This window comes from Passer domesticus, chromosome 1 (assembly GCF_036417665.1).
Source record: "Passer domesticus isolate bPasDom1 chromosome 1, bPasDom1.hap1, whole genome shotgun sequence".
Taxonomy (NCBI): domain Eukaryota; kingdom Metazoa; phylum Chordata; class Aves; order Passeriformes; family Passeridae; genus Passer; species Passer domesticus.
Window position 1 is genome coordinate 28,047,751 of NC_087474.1, and position 17,752 is coordinate 28,065,502.

Genomic DNA, 17,752 nt, shown 5'->3' on the forward strand with positions numbered 1-17,752 from the left:
GGGTTTGGCTAAACAATGCAAACACTTTGGTGCAGTTTATTTTACCTGATGGAGTTTTTACAGATAACTACAAATAAGAGTCTAGTAGGATTCTGAAGCACTGCTAAGCCTCTAAGTACAAGCTCAAATGTTCAAGTCCTTTAAATTCTGGCCCAGGACTCTTGAACTGGACTAAATAACCTAAAGGGATATTTAGCATATCAAATGACTGGATGGTCCTTCACCCACAGATTCTACTTCCCTCATTTTCCAAGCTCAAAATTTGTCTCAGTTTTTCTTTATTAATTTTAGCTATAAAATTAGAACTAATTTTACCTATAAGAAACCTAACCCTAAAGCAGTGTTCTACAGGTTATACAGAATATATATACATAAGTCTTTAAACTTCCAATGTCTTCAAGACAACTTTGAAACTAACTTAAGACATCAGTAAAAGATGAGTTAATAAGTACTCAATATATACTAAGTATATTGAAGTACTTATTAAAGCAATATAACAAGGAATTTAGTTTTAACTACTTTTAGTGCAACATTATAGATTTTTACATACTGAAGTTTAAGTTAAATGGCTTGTATTTTTTTTATTTTTCTCTATGTTTTAAAAGAATAAATAAGCACTTAATCTCCCTTCCCAAAAAAACCCAACAAAAAGACAATTTAGACAGCAGTAAGCTGTGAAAAAGCTCATTCGGCTCTGGTACACAGGCAGAAAAGGACAGTCAGTACCCACAGCACTTCTGCACTGCTCAGTTCATGTCAGTGGATATTTTTATTTATCATGGTTAAACTACAGCAACAGTACCTGATTTTTGCAAAAGATGCACCGTATATGTTCTTGAGATCTGCAGCTGCTGGTCATATCCAAAAGCATTAGAGAGGTATAAGTCTATAATTCCATCAGTAAGTTGTTCTTCTGGTTTGAAGAACAACTGGGAATATCAGTACCTGAAGCCACTGGCATACCACTTTCAATAACTCTTCTGTCCCAGAGAGGCAGGAAATTACAGGTAACTCTAAGTTCTACAGAAATCTAAGATGTCTTAAATCCTGCCATCCTTGCCACTGCTTGCTTTCAGAAGTAATCTGAATCAGTCCAAACACCTCCTCACTCTGAAATAAGACCAAAATCTGAATTAGACATCAGCAACCACTGTTTCCTCTTCCCTATGACCTTCTTAAGTCATCTGCCTGCCCTGCAATAACACCTTCCATGACTCCTCCACAAATGCTCCTCAGCTGGTACCAGAACATCTCCTTCTACAGCAGCTGCTTCCTGGACTCTTCATCACAGCAGGAGATCATTAAGCTCTTCATTAATCCTGATATTTTATCCTTCTGAAAGAAAGAGTCCAATGGCTTAGGAACACAATATACAGCTTTTTTCACATCCTGAGGTATTAAACTTAATTTCTCGTGGGTTCATGTGAAAAGTACTTTTTATAAAGTTAATTTATGCTTTCATCAGACTGATTTATGTTTCATCTCCTAAATAAACACTTCATGAGACCGCAAAAAAATCCTTAATTTGTTGGAGGATTCGACTTTGTTTCCATTTTCTTAGAGGATGTGCAGCCAGATAACCTATGAAATGTAAACAGATTTTCTGACCTTAACTGCTGTTAAAGGAATTTACATAATTCAATGTAATTAAAGAAAACATTTATGCAATGGAAAAATGGAAGAATTTCTTAAAAAGACATTTAAAATTATTTACAAGTACATGACATGAAAAGATGTGAATTGTTTAGTATAACTTCAAACAAATAGTATTTTCCTGACATGAATGACAGTGAGTTAAGCAAGGAAATGACACACAGATATACCTTACATCAAAAGCACTTTGTCTTCTAGAAATTCAGTTTCACATCTTTGAAACCTTTACCTTTAATTTTACAGTTGCTGTCATACATGCAATAAAGTTTTGATGATAGATTATCCAATTAAAATTTGTAATGGTACAAATACATTAACAATCAGAGCATTAAGCTGGGGTTTTCTGTAGCTGTAAATTGCTTTACTAGGGCCTAACTTTTATATTTCTTTTCACATAATCACCTCAGAGAAGTGAACTGATAGACTGCTAACCTTTTGTCACTTCTGATATAACATTCTGGAAGTAATCACAAATCTTTGTCAACCATCTTCCTTCAGCATTCCTCTTCACATGTTCATGTTTTTTTTTCTCCTCTGAAGTAGTCTAAACAGACATGAAATCATGAAACAAACAAAGGTAATTGTTATTCATAAACATTCATTAGCTAATTAATTCCATATATTTCATGATTATTCATCAACAAATCATGAACTGATGTGAAATGAATTATTCACAATTGGTTTATGTTTTCAGCACCTTGCATTAATTATTAAAGTGTTGATTCCTTTTGAGTCACTCTGGTTAGTCTCTGTCATGGTTAACAAGGATGGCATACAGTGTTACAAAAATCACAGGTCCAGAGAGTGAGATGCAGAAAGAATAACTTTAAATTGTTTATTTTATTCTTAATCATTTATATATCATTATTGATGAGCTGAAAAATCACCTGTATGAGAATGGTAGGAACTATTTCCCATTCTAAAATTAAAACAAGTAAAAAACATAAAAATATGGTAGGAAATGATAGTTTTTAGTTCTGCCTCTCTTTCTTAAAGAAGAATTAAAATTATGTTTGAGGGTTTTCTTTACAAGCAACTAAGTAAAAAAATACACGTGCCTAAATATAACTGTATTTTTCTTTCTGAAAAGTACAGCTCACCAGTTGATGTTTTGTATTTACATGGAATATAAAGGAGAAAATGGAATAAAATATAAATGGAATAAAATATAAATTTTTTTCTGATTACATTAAAACTCATCTATTCTACTGTTTGGTTTGGGGATTTTGAGTTGTTTTTTTTTGGTTTTAGTTTTTTGTGGTTTGTTGGTGGTTTTTTGTGTGTTTTTTTTTTTTTCTCCACAAAATATGTCCATTATAATTTACTTCCTATATACCGACAGAAAAGCAGGTGGATTATACAAGAAAATAGAATCCCATATGCACCATAAAGACCCACCTGCAAAAGTGTGACCAGTGCTAAAAGAAAAAAAAAAGTAACTTTTTTGTTTTAAATATATAATAAATATCTTTCACGATAAGAGTTTGGGGACACTGGTGAAACTCATGTATCAAAAATTGTGAATTTATTACCCCTGTTTTATATTACTAACAACGTTGTCTTCAATACAATGATCTGTCCCTTCCACACATAGAGGAAAAATGGCCTTTTGTTGTATCCCTATTTTCACTTATTTACCTTACTCATGTATAACAAACTGGGAATAGCTAAAATCCTCTTTTATGAACCTAAATATCTTTAGATAAAATTTTCTAGAAATTATTCCCTTTTTCCTGACAAAGTTGTGGTGGTTTTTGGTATTTTTTGTTGGGTTTTTTTGACTATACGATGTTATTGCTTCTTGCAATTTTAAAGAATTCTAACAAAATATTTTCTTTTCTCCTTTAGGAGCTGCAATTGTCTTTTGTGGGCATTATTTAGAAATATTTTACTTTGCTTGTTTAAAGCAATGTCTGGCTAGAGTCCTTGGATAGAGTAGTTTTTTAATTTTACAAAACTTAAGGCACTTAAAGGTTTCCAAGGCAGAAGTGGGAAAGGCAGAACATCTCACCATGTACTAAGTGTCAAGGAATCCCTGTGAGTTGAATCCCTGCTGTCTGAATTGTTGCCTTTTCTTGATGGCTTATTGAAGCCAAGGTGGGTGTGAAGCCCTGCTGGGTGCATGCTGCTTTCCACTGGGAGGAAAGCCAGAGTGGAATGGAAAATACACGTTCTGTGTACTGCAATACCAGGGGATCAGGACTCTGATGTACATCGTGGAAGGCACCACCCCACTTGAGAAAGCACTTAAGAGAAACCTCTCCTGTGCTTCTTATAGAAACAAATCATACATTTAAGATTGGAAATATATATTGGATCTTTCCAGAGATTCAACAAAGCACAATTTGACATGGAATTTTCATGGAATTGCTATGTAATAAAGAAATTATAGATATTGTTCTCAGATAAATGACAAAGTTATAAAAATACTTGCAATTGCTGCAACCAGAGAATTACCATTGTCACTAAATGTCACTAGTATTAGAGAGCAGGGGCTTGAGCATGCAACATATTTTGATTATTGTAAAGGAGATGGAAAGAGTTCCTACAGACATACCCAAGTTAAAGCAAAAGTAAGGTAATTTGGCTTGTTATAAATAACTTGCACCAAAGGGTAAACTAAGAAAAATTACTTTGCTGTGGACTAAGGTTTCTTGCTTACTGTTCCATAATCTGGTTTTCTGTCAGTCAGGCTTTAAAGATATCTACAGGTTTGCCACTGTTATAAACTGACAACTCCAATTGTTCTTGCTTCTGTTATGAACCCCTAACCTTTTCCTCTGGCACCTTTTATAGTACTGAAATTTTAAAGAAAATATATGTGAAACTCCTGTAATGGGAAATATGATTTTCTAAGCAGACAAGTGAGGAGTGTTGCTATAGTACTTACAAATAAGCCTACATACAGAGGCAGGTGGCACAGATGATGCAAATCCTAAAATCAAGAATTCTATGTGTCACCAAGATAAATTTTTTGACCTTATGAAATCACATGCACACAAAAAAATCAATGAAGGATAAGCTACAAGAAAGCACAGTTTAATCCTAAATACCCAGTTTAAAATTATTATATCAATAATTTAATTATCAAAACCAGATATATGTCTAAAAATAATAGCCTTGCATTCTGTTGTCTTCAGCTACATAGTTGCAATTTGGTATTTTTACCATTTTTCACAGTTCTATTCCACGGGTATTTTCTTTAATAATATCTGATCTCTTTTAAGAATTCCACATTACTGTTTCTTTAAATAAGAATATTTAGGGGAAAATAGGAGATTGTTGCTTGGTCTGTTCTAACACCTTTGTGTCACAGTGAAATCTCAATAATCTCAAATTAGGAGAGAGAAACTCTTCCAGACTTAAGGCAGAATCCTGACCTGCTGAGACAGGGAGTGGAATCTACATGTCTTCATGAAAAAACCCAAAGCGGGCTGCATGTCATTGGAAATACACCCTGCCCAGAATGCTGCAAGCAGACGAGGCCAGGAGACTAGGCAGGAATCCCAAAGGAGCATTCCTTGCTTTCTGTGCATTCCATGTTTTCTGAAGCAATGCTTGGTGACAATAATCCTACACTTCTGTGACAATCTTGACTCTGAAAGGCTTACAGATAGAACAATTATGTGCTGAATTGTGCTCTTCTGACACAAGAAAAACTACATAGGTTATAAGGACAGATTAAACAGAATCAGAAGTTATCCATATGCTAAAGAGGATCCCTTGATTTGCTTGAAATATGACATTTTCAGGTCTTCAAGTGTTTATAATTTACTGATAGCTTACTTTCTTACATATGAAAGTTTGGTTATGAAATATTTATTTTATGATTTTGCTTATAATTCCTAGTTGTAAAGCTGGATCCCCTTAGATATTGTACATAGATATGAAAAACAACCCCTGCCCCAAAGATTTTACAGGCCAAGCATAAGAGAAAACAGATGGGCAGAGACAGATGGGAGAAGGAAGAAAATGAGACTTCTATGATGGATATAAGAAATGTAATTAGGTTGATCATTTACTCATGCATTGTAAAGTTTGCCATGAGTATGACACCACAGACAGATTTTTCAGAGAAGTTCTGCATTACAGACCTTTTCTGTCTCCTGCTGTAACAAGGGCACTTCTGCCACTCAAAGCAGCACAGTTCAGGAGAAGTTACTTGCTCAGTAATTGCTTACTCATATACACTTTGCTTAAGTGTCTCTTGGAAATTAGCCAGCTTCTGAGCCCTTTCACAGTGGGAAGATAAGGCAGAGATAGTATTTAAAGCTTTTCCTACAATTCCATTTTGTTAATGAAGCATCATCAGTTTGATAACATTCTGATGACCGTGCTTCCTAACGAGGGAATGAGACATAATAAAACCATATTATTTATATATAAATATATTATTATTGTTTCATAAGTACTTTTCTCCTCCCCACATTATTACTTCGATAGCAGAAGGCTGAAATTAGCTCCTAACAAAAATAAATTTACAGTTGTTCACTTATATCTAGTCATGTTTGCAAAATTTTTCTTTACTAGAAACCGAAGATCTAATGATTCTGTGGTGTATTGAAGAAAATACATGAAGAATGGTTAGGTCAGCTTTGGTTTTGAGCATGAATCAAACTTATTCTCCACAGAAGAAACAATGATTAAGTTAAATAAGACAAAATACATTTGTCTTTTTTGTTTCATACTACATGCACAGGATGTCTGCTCAGCTAGAAAAAGGACTGTATTTTTTAAGGTTAACATAAATGCCTTGAAGTATTCAAATTAATCTATTGGGTTTTATTCCCAAGCAGGAATACATTTTTCTTGTCAAACACAGACATCTGGGCCTGTAGTATGAATATGGTAAATCGAATAAAGGGTTAAGTGCACTTTCTCTCTAGAATTCAGATATCTTTTGCACCTAAAAACATATAAAAAACACTCATTGCTTCCCAGAAATGCAAAAACCAATACACACATGCAAATATAAATCAATAAATAATAAAGGTCATTGATAATTCAATTAAAGAGGCCCTTTGTAGTAATCTTGCAGTAACACTTGCTATTTGAGGAATAATAAAATTTTCTGATCCTTTAATTCTGAACATGGTTGCAATTCACATTTAAATCAGAACTTCCTTACTGATGTTAAATTATGATTGAAATGCAAGGTAGGCCTGACAGAAATTGCCTATCTGCCCATGTGCTCTTATGGGAGGCAACATTAAAGCACTGCAGAGCTCAACTTCACTCTGGATAAAACAGGATAACACACAGGAAAGAAATCACAGTCTTCAGTCACACCATGAGATCATGTAAAGTCACAACAGTTTTTGATGGTCAACTACCAATTCACATGGAAAGGAATAAAGGAACGGGATAATGACACTATCAAAATTTACATTATGCTCTTTTTATGTCCAATCTCCTAGAATTCACAGAAGTACCTGGAATTCTTAATGTAAATTACATGAACCAGTGAATTTTTCTTTTCATGCACAAAACCCTAGTTGTGCTTCTCTTTGCACCAACTAAGAAAAAGGATCAATTCACATCTCACTGCACTGAATTAAATGTAAAACTACTGATGCCTTCAGTGTGAAGTGGTTTCACTTGAAAATGTATTTTATTCTTTCTTTTTTTTTTCTTTTTCCTCACAGATGAGCTGTCAAGTGTCTGAGAATAAAAATAATCCATATATTACATGTGAAGAAGCTAGAGCTAAGGTGGGGCAAATCAGGTAGCACCTTAACTGCAACAGCAACTGGAGAAAACATTCCTCTTGAAACATGCACAAGCCACATTCAGTTTTTCTTCAGCTTCAGTTATAATTTCAGATTTGAACTACATAGGTACAAAAAAGGCTTCTGACAGTTATTATTACAACTGATGTTCCTTTAGAATGGCCATAAATTACAGCCCAGTCAGATTTCTATTTTTTTTTTTTTTCCAGCAATTTCCCCTTTCCTTTTTCTTCCCAGATTTTTCTTCCTTTCTTATCTGATGGTACCCAAATGTGGGCTGATCAAATTCACTTTTGCTGTGATATTCCTCTCTCCACTGAAATGCCTGGCTAGTCTGCAAACACCTTTGTATGTGCTGGCAAGGACAGCTTCATCAGGCAAGATAACTAGGAATCTGATGATTTCAGCCTCACTGCAGGTTAATTTGTTCTGATTCAAACAGCTTTTTTGACTATTCTTTTACCATTTTTGATGTTCTTCACAGTTTTGCTTGTCACCTCTTAACCCATCCTGCTCATTGTCAGAGACAGAATCAAAACATAGCACTGCAGTTATGTCCTCTGGAAACACTGGGTGAGTGAGTGACACATAACCTCTGTGCGGGTTGAATTCTGGACAGTGAAAAAATGTAGTTATTTCCACTAGATTAACAAATAACCTTGGGAAAGAAAAAGGTGTAAGAGCTTAGTCCTTAATAATATAGCTATTTTGCCGAGTTGCAGCTAACTTTATATCTTTGTAGATAAGTAATTGTTCTGACAAGAAAGTGGTAAGGCAAAATCCAGCATTTCTTTAGAATTTACACAAAATGCTTCCAAATTATGTTTTCATGTGAAGAATGGAGGTAAACTCCACAATGTCTCTGCTTTCTCAGACACATTTTTGTCATGACATTTTCTACTTCCCCTGATGCTGCCAAATGTGTTATGTGTGTCTGTCTTTTGAATGTCTCACAAGACTGCAAAATGCTTAACAAAAAGCCTTTTATGCTTCAAGCCTTAACTTTGATACTTAGGAAAATGGCCATAATTCAGAACTGGTTACCATCTGGGCTACCTAACTTCAAAAAATCCTGTGTTTGGCAGCCTTTTGTTTTTTTTTAATGAAGAGTTTTGGAAGGCTAAATGGCAGGCAAAACAGAGCTTTTGTTTCTATAATGAGAACCTCTGAGACTGAACACTGCAAAACAAAATGGACAATACAGTAACAAAGTTTATTACTGCCACAGTTTATGGCTTGATTCATGTCACAATTACACAGTGTACGATGAAATATAGTACGATGGAGCACAAAGTGTCCACAAATTCTGAAATTTCTGCTCTCACAAAATACAAACTATAAATTTCCTTGCATTTTACAAGTATTTAAATCAGTAATATACAGAAGCATTCAAAAAGAACCCTAAATTTATTACTGGTGTGACTTCAGGGATGACTTTAACTCTGGTTTCCAATAAGGAATGGTGGAAATATATTTTTCAATAACACATGATTTTCAAACATGTTATTGTTCTACATGTCCTTGTAGACATTTGAAAGGTTACAAGATTTTAATAATTTAATTTTAAAGAGGACAATTTTATATCAAAATGTATTTTGAATTATTTGGAACTAGTTCCATTTATCTTCTGATTTTTATAGGTACTATCCAGCTGTGTTATGTAGGGCTTAAATGGCTTCAAGTGCTTAATAAAAATTGAGCCATTTCAAAGGAAAAGTAGATCTTACAAATGTGTCATGTACCTAACCTTAAGCCTCTAAATGTTTCACATTCTGAATTGTTTGCTTCTAAAAACCTAAAAGAGAACATAATACCATCAAGATTTGCATCTAAAAGACATAAACCATAAAATTAGGCTAGTGGAAAAAAGAAATAAGCTGTTGATGATAGTTCTCATTGATGTAAGACAGTAAGGATCACAAAGGGTATAAAACTGGCTTTCAGCCATCAAATCAGTAAGATTTATTTCAAGAATTCAAAGTGAAATAGTGACAGATTTTAAAAAGTAAAATGTACACATGAGTAATCTCCAACAGTCATGAATAACTGAACTTGTCTGTAGGCTGGAAAAACCAGCACAAGCTTGTACTGAAGTTTCATTATCTGATTGAATTTGGGAAAGTCCCTGAGCTAAAAGGTTTGGTCTCTTTCTCAGAGTGTTAGAAGGAATTCAGAAGGAATTTACTGTAATTGCCATGTGGAAACATGGGCAGCAAGAAATCATTCCCAAGAGCACTATATACCAGGTTCTTTGGACAACATATCCATTTCACTCTGGGGTTTTCTGAACATGATCTCTCATCTCTTTCATCAGTGTGAGCATGATGACTGGTGTATATAACCAACATGCCCAAACTCAGTGGAAGTCCAGTGTTTGCACGTCTCCACATTTGCCACAGACCAAGAAGTTCTGGTGAAGAGTTAACCTGTCTTAGGGAAATAGATGGCAGAAAGGAACAGCAAGAAAATTTAAAAGGACAGAAGGATCAAGTAAAACATGTCACAGTGCTGACAGGTGATAGGAGTGAAGAGATATTGAGATTGGTGCAACTGAAAAAATAAAATACAAAAAATAGAACTAACAGAACCTAGTACTTAGGCAGAGGAGTGCACTCTTCTTGTTTTCTTTATTTTCCTAGAATTTCATTACTCTGTTGCCATCTCTTGATTTTAGCTTCTGTCTCCTTTTCCTTTCATATTTATGCTTTCTCCTGTGCATAACTCCCTTTTTTCAGTCTCCATTTACTTAACTCCCTTCCAAATATCCATGGTTCCACCTCTTCTCACCTTCTCTTTGTTCAGAAAAGATAAAATATCTTTTCTAAAGGAAATTACAGACATTAAATGTCAATAAAGACATTTAATTAGATTCAAGGATTTGTGTTTAATAGTTACCCTTAAAAGCGTTCGAGTTGAAAACTTAGACACTTTCATAAAGAACCAGTGTTTTGAACATAGAGAAATCAAAGCAGTGTCTGGCAGTATGTTCGACACAAAAAGATTTAAATGGAAGGGAATGACATATTGTGATGGTAATATATTATTTATTTGAAGATTGTAGTCGTAATATATTAATGAAAATAAGAATGACTGTTCTTTACAGTGATTACCATCCCCCCAGTTAGCAACGTGTTCAGGCGCTGTCCAACAGCACCATGGACAGTGACAAACAAGTTCCTGGGCCAAAGTTCAGCTGTGGCCACAGTTCATCACTTCAAGCCCTTGACAGGAGCCTGGATGACTCAAGACAAGCTGAGCCTTTCACTTCCATCATGGCCTATCCTCCAGTATTTAATACATGAAACTTTTGGTTTTTGATTTGCACCAGCAGAGTATTTTAAATGTATTCTTGAATCAGGTTTACCTTCTGCTTATAAAAATGCAGTATTTTTCTGCCTTCTGACACTAACTCTTGAAGTCCTCTCTTAAATCTGCCTAGTTATCTTCAGCTCACATTAATATCCTATCCCCTCGTGAACCTCAGATTTCACTAGGAAAATGTTCTGCAATGAGAATGACTTCATTTTACAGAAACCTCAGCTTTCCTAACAGTTTTCAATCACGTAAAAGAGGTTTCTTACAACATCATCCTTTCAGACCTTGACCAGTAAGTCAGCTGTGAAGCAAGACTTCAGAATATATTTTAGAAGAAATTTTACGAGATGGAAGAAATTTCTTTAAAATTAAATCTGTTTTAAAACCACAGAAAGATCTTTTGTGGAATGCTCAAAAGGACATCAAAATGACATTCCAATCACATATCCAAACTGCCATTCTATCTGTGCTGTTTTTTTGGAGGCAAATGCAAAAGACCCTCTCCAATGCATTGACTCTGATACTCAGTCAGACTACTAGACAGTTCTAAAGCTGCCAGTTCAGAATCTCACATTACAAAATGAAGCCACCTGAGTTTCATTCCATCAGTTCAACCTACATCATAAAAAAATGTTCAGTGTTCTTCTACCTTCCCCTTGAAGAATTTTCAGCAAAGACTTATATTACTGTTTAAAATTTGAGTTAATATAAATAAAAAAAACTCACTATAGTGAAAATAATATTCTTATATTTAGCTCCTTGGGAATAAAAGCAACACTGACATATCCAATATTTCTATGTTCTCCAAAAGACTTGTGATTTTAAAATCACTGTGTCATCCCACAAAATAGGCAAATGTTTTCTGTAACTCTTTTTTAATCTCACATTTCAGAATACAGGATAAGTCAGTGAAGTGCTTTCCCCAAATTACTTTGCCTGTATACTGCTGTTCATTGAAAGATTAAGTACAAGTGGAGCATCAAGAGGAGCAATCAAGAGTTGATTTTTTATGCTTGCAGCTAGCTTGAAAACAAAAAGCCTTTAAACAATCATCAGTGATTTTTCTGTAGTTTGACTTACACAGCCTGTGAATGCAAATCAATAGAGTGTATCTTCACTGGTGCATATTTTGCTCTAAAATTTGAGGCTTGTCATGTTTAATTGTCTATAGATTTTTAGACCATTATTCCACATCTACAGAATTTATAATTGTTATATCTGTGCTTTGAATTTTTAGTGTTTACTTGTCAAATTAAAGCTTTAGATTTACATGCAGTTCTATTTATTAAGTATATGACCATAATCTTGAATATAACCACCTAAATCAGGATTAAAAAAACCAGAAGCCAATACACTTGTGCTGGTTAGAAACAGAGTGAATTCAGCATGAATTCAAGTTTATCCTCTTCCAGGGGAAAAGGGCATCCTTAATGCTTATGAGTTCTTAGTAACATTATGCCATCATTTAAAAAGCACTTTTCCATAACAATTTGACTTAGTTTTAAAGCTTAGTTTTAGAGCTTAGTTTTCTAACATAAATTGAGAAAAAGTGGAAAAAAACCCAAGCAAAACATGTAATCAGACAGTCTTCTGATTTAATTGACCCAAACAAATTCCTGTCCTGTCTACTATAATTCATGTTTTAAGTTGTTTTCTGAGTGGTATTTGTTTGTTTGTTTGACAAAAGGATCAACATCCTCACGTAAAGAAGCACTTTTGTATCAGATCTGTTTTTTTTCTTTTTTTACTGCACCAGATTGGACCCTTACAAATTCTTTCGCACAGAATGAAATCACACTGACACATATTATTTCTGAAAACAGACTTCTGAGGATCTACTCTAAATCCACAGATGCTTAAGTGTTCCTGTACCATGTCTGAAAGCCTTAAACCTGCACTTACATTGTTCCCATTAACATCTAGATACATGAAATACCATTTTGTGGTATTTCATGGAAACAAAGATTCATATCCATAACACTTTTCTACTTTATCCATGGCATCCCTCTCTGGGACATTGTATCCCTATTTCAAATGTCCTGATGACTTTTTCTCAGGGAAATTCTGCAGAAAAAACAGGAATTTGCACTTTTGATACTAGAGTGCGTGGGAGACAAACTAGTCACGTGCAACAGCTGCAGCAAAGCTATTTGTGGTCTAAAATAGGCCAGAAGGGCTTAGAAAAGAAATGTGCAAAGAAAAAAGTGTCTGCTGAGGTGTTACTGCAGCAGTAAAATCACTATATTTAGCTTGCACAGCCTGTGAATGAACACTCTTGCAAAAAACCCACTCCCTGAAATGAAAGAAGAAAAAGAAATACTCACAGGAAATATCTGAGGATTTCTTTTATCTTTTCTCAGGGAACTGTGTCTCCGTATTTGCTATTATTGATCTCTTTATGAAACCTTGCATTTTTGGCTTACTGTAATTGAGAAAGTGAGTGAATCATGCTCTCAAATCATAAAGTTTCATATACTGTGAGTGGAAAATAATTAACTAATTAAAAATGGTTCATATAGTACTTCATGAGTCACAGCTTGTGCGTAATATGATGCCAAGTCATCATGTGCAGTGTTTAGCTCTTGAACTCCATTTGTCTCCATTTGTAAAAAAAAGTGAGCCTTATGCCAGATTCTCAAATCAAGCAGAAATTTGAGAGCCCAACCTTGTTTTTCTCCCCCATATCCATTGTGCAACATTGCCCATTTTCAGTGCTATCCTCCCCAGTTTGCTAAATTATGTTAAATAAAATTTCCGTGGCTAAAACAACACTGGAAGTTCTTTAAATCACTCTTTACCAGCCCAGAGGATAGCAAGTTTCTTAACAATGGTAAGTATCATGTTTTACTCACTGACTCCAAAAGGCTGCAATTCCAAAGTGGAAAGAAATGAGACAAACCCCGTACTTATTGGCAGTTCCAATTTTGGTACATGTCTTTCAAAGCTATCATAATGTCAGACAAAAATGTCTCACCAAATTTGTTTCATCATGAGATGCTTCATTTCCAAATGAAGATCTGTTCTGTCTTTCCTGAAAGCCAGATATGTACGATATACAAGTTTAGTCACAGTGAGCTGAACAGGTTACATTTTTGTAAGCTTCATGTTAAAATATTAACAAGCTATCATTATATATATTATCTGAGGTGTAATTATCTTTTATGACCTTTTCAGTGTATTCCTGTTATATCTTTTAATACAGAACAATTACTATTAATTAATGGTTGCGGATGAAACAGACAAGCCACGTTAGATTGCAACTATCAATGCAAGGAGCCTTGTTGCTTTAAGCACAGATCCAGATGAGTCATTAAAAAGTTCTAATGAATAAGAAGGCAATAGGCAGGAATTTTGATATAGAATGGTATAGTACTCAGGAAGCTACAGTACTAATAATCCATGTTATCCTTAAATTCTCTGACTGCATGAATCATTTTACTCAGAAACAGCGAGGGAAAAATTGCACTTCACTTTTGTGAAATGGCTCTATGGCAACTGAGAAGAGAAGTATTTGTGTTAATTCTACTGAATTTACTATTGAGTAGCACAAGAGTTATTTCATCATCTTTTCAATGTTCTTAATCTCATTAGAATTGCCTAAAAAGCTGCATCATGGAACAGTTTTAAAGTGAATTTGTTCTCCCTATACAGAACATACGTGACTGAGATAGGTTATTTTATTTTGTAAAAGAAAACCAGTAATTTGGAGGTTAAAACAGCAGTATTCTCTCTGCTTAAGCATCTCAGAACAACAGCAATAGAATTCTTACTGTGAATTCTGTATACACTCTGCTATTTTGAGATTCGAAGAGTTGCAGTACATTTTTTTTTTGTGACAGCTTAGTTCACAGCATTATATTTTGCCACAGAAATTTAGGAACTGAGCCAAAATGGAGGCAGTGGAAACGTTCCCATTGACGTCAGTGAGCCTTGGATAAGGCCCCAGACGGCTAAGGACTAGGATTGTCAACTTACAATTAATGTAATTAATGCATCTACACTGGCCCTAGAGCAGTCCAGGCATAAAATTCCTCTTTTGCTGTTAGAATTTAGCATCTTTTACTAGGAACTTTGAGAAAACACAAATTAAAAAGGGAAGGAAAAAAAGCAGGGGGGTGGAGGGAGGGGTGGGCAGGAGAAGAGAAAGGAGGAAAACATCTACAGGTTTTTGAGGATAAACAAGAAGCTAGTACTCAAGCCTCTGTATAAGCTGTTAAATGTTGATCTCTAATATAACAGAATAATAACATTCAGCAATGCAATGCCAGTAGACACAAAGGTAGTTTCCATTCACAGTTCAAGGCTATTGCCTTGAAGGGTCTGAAACCTTTTTCAATGAAACTAAAGTGTCTGAAAAGAAAGGAGGAGTGTGAATCTAGAGACGAAATTACAGTGATACAGTAAAATAAACATTTCAGTTGGTAAGAGAGTTGTTTCTGATATTTTGATATGCTTAATACAAGTATTTTTGAGGGGTTGAAAAAGTTAACTAATGCAGTGTGTCTTATAGAGAATCACCAGCTAATATTGCAGGCAACAGCTTTAGAAAAACTAACAAAGTGAACAGACAAAATGTATTATACTATTTCCTTATTGCTTTTATATTCTAAGCCTTTTTTTTTTATAATAACATGTTTGGTCTCTCTACTTCAGAATTTGAGCTTCCATTTATTTATTTTTGTAATGTTTTATGTCACTTATGTTTAATTCTGTAAAAAATACACTTATTTTTCAGTTAATTATATACCATATCTTTGTGGGAAAGACACATTGTTTCAATGGGTTGCAACTCATAAGTACCTAGTACTCATACTGAGATCAATCACAGTTACATGTCACAATAATGTTATGTATGATTAATGCTGAATGATTAGTTCATAGGTTCATTTCATGAAATTTTCCAAATATTAACAATAGGGTCTCATATTCTAGTACTTCCTCAGACACTTATGGAATTTAAAAGCCTCAACTCATTAGTAAATATCAAAGCCCTAGTAGGAAGGTTCATATGATGAAATCATGTAATCAGATGTCCACATAAACAAGCTAATGAACATCTGAGCCATTTTTATGATTGTAACAGAATATTTAGTTTGAAAGAATAATGGTCTTCTGTACATTAATTACTCACTTCATATAGAAGGTAGTTTTATTTTACTGTGTTGTACAGAAATCATACTGGTAGTAATACCCATTTCAAAGAAATAGCTGGTTTTGTAAAGTCTTTACTTACCCTGTGGAGAGTAGCAACACTTTCAGGAAATGTTTTAGGCTCCTGAAGAATCTGAGAAACATCTGCTTCAATGAAAATATTTTCCTTCTGAAATGCTGAACAGTTAGCACTTACTCATAGGCATTTCATAGCTGTAAGAAACCATGGATGATAAAAATCAGTTGGAACTTGGGAAAAATAGTTTGACTTATTGTTCTTGACTACAGAAAATTACAGTGCAAATGTAGGGGGAAAAGTGCATGTTGCAAAATGGGATAATGCTAGAATTAGGGTATTTAGGAGTACATCACTGTATACCCATTTCAGTAGTACAGGATATTATGTATGTCACTAAATTAATCACAATGTCTTTGACAACATAATGGAGGAAATAGAGTCACTTTCGTCATTCCTTCTGTGGATGAATCAGCCAACTGGCTTCCAACGCCACAAGCAAAACCAGTTGGAATTAATAACTTTTCTAAGAAAAGTAATTTCCTGAATTTGGGTATAGTTTCAGCAAATTCAAAGTTAAGAAAAAAAGGAGGGAGGGAAAGGAAAAAAAATAAGCCAAGTAGGTAGGTGAGTTTAAAATAGTTTTTTTTAATTTGACATTTTCAAAAGAAAATATTTCAACTTAAGTATGTTTTTAATTTTAAATTGTTTTTAACTTCTGAAGTATATGAGAAATTATCCAAATAAATGCAAGTATTTCCACATCTGAAAAAGATGCCCAGCTACAACTGTAATCTTTTCTTTCTTCACCATGCAACATTTCTGGACCAGCCACTGAACCAAAACCGCTACTATTTGAAAAGATCTCCCTCCAGTTCCTCTAGCAACTATTAGCTGGCAGTGGTATGATCATGTCCCCACTATGTGAACTAGGCTGAAATATCAAGGTAGGGACTGGTGGGATACAGCCACATATAAAATAAGGAATTGTCTATCTGGTAAGGAAAATATCTGGATGCGTCTCTGAAGCGTTTCTAATAGCACAAGTGAAGATAGAGAGTATGTTCACTTTGTTGTGTTCATCCTTCTCATTGTCTCCATTTTGTCTCCCTAGAGACCTGGAATTGGACTTTGCAATGTGACAGGCACAGTATCTTTCAAATATGATGGAAAAATTAAAAGATCCAACACCAAAACATCAACAATAACAAAACACACACAAAACCAGAAAAAAAATACCCAAACCCAAAGAATTTCTGGAAGTATGGTTATCAAGGACCAAGTGCACTCTATTACTGTCTGATATCCAGCTGAAAAACCAAAGGCTGCTGAAAAACCTCTATATGTGAGTTTATAAAAGCTTGAATATAGGGACATGTTTAGGGGAAAAGCTGGAAGCTCTTAGAAAAGCTGGAATTCATGTAGAAAAGAGCAGAGCAGTTTTAAATATCTGTTTCTAAGGGACACAAATAACAAATTTTCCATGATGATGACTGCACTGACACCTTAGAGCAATTTAGAAAATTACTGCCTATTTAATTATTTTGAAAGTTTTTTCTCTTTTTTCTTTCTTTTTTTTTTTTTGTAATGTTGAATTCATCCTATGAAATATTATTTATGTATATTAAAAATGAATAAATGACTCACTAAAGAAAATGAGTGGCTCACCACTTCCAGGGGGAAATATAATAGAGTGAAGATTGTGTTGAAGAAAATGCATTAATACATAAACAATGTCTTCTTAAGCTCCTTACAAAAAGGGAAAACGAGAGAGAAAACTTCTGCAGCTGGAAAATGGGAATACCAACAGCCCTCTTCCAGAATCAGCCAGGAAAGATAAGGGATCTCCTCTCACATACAAGAATTAGGAAACCTGAAAAACATATCC

General features: G+C 34.4%; 1 long non-coding RNA gene across 1 annotated transcript in view; it reads right to left on the reverse strand.

Annotated features, from left to right (window-relative positions):
- LOC135295573 (uncharacterized) overlaps window positions 1-17,752 on the reverse strand; it is a 67,600-nt gene that overhangs the window by 16,623 nt on the left and 33,225 nt on the right. Inside the window, exons 5-8 of the long non-coding RNA XR_010357697.1 lie at window positions 15,931-16,061; window positions 13,672-13,728; window positions 2,086-2,197; window positions 803-1,335 (exon numbers count right to left, since the gene is read on the reverse strand). This is a non-coding gene — a long non-coding RNA (uncharacterized LOC135295573). The remainder of the gene's footprint in view (window positions 1-802; window positions 1,336-2,085; window positions 2,198-13,671; window positions 13,729-15,930; window positions 16,062-17,752) is intronic.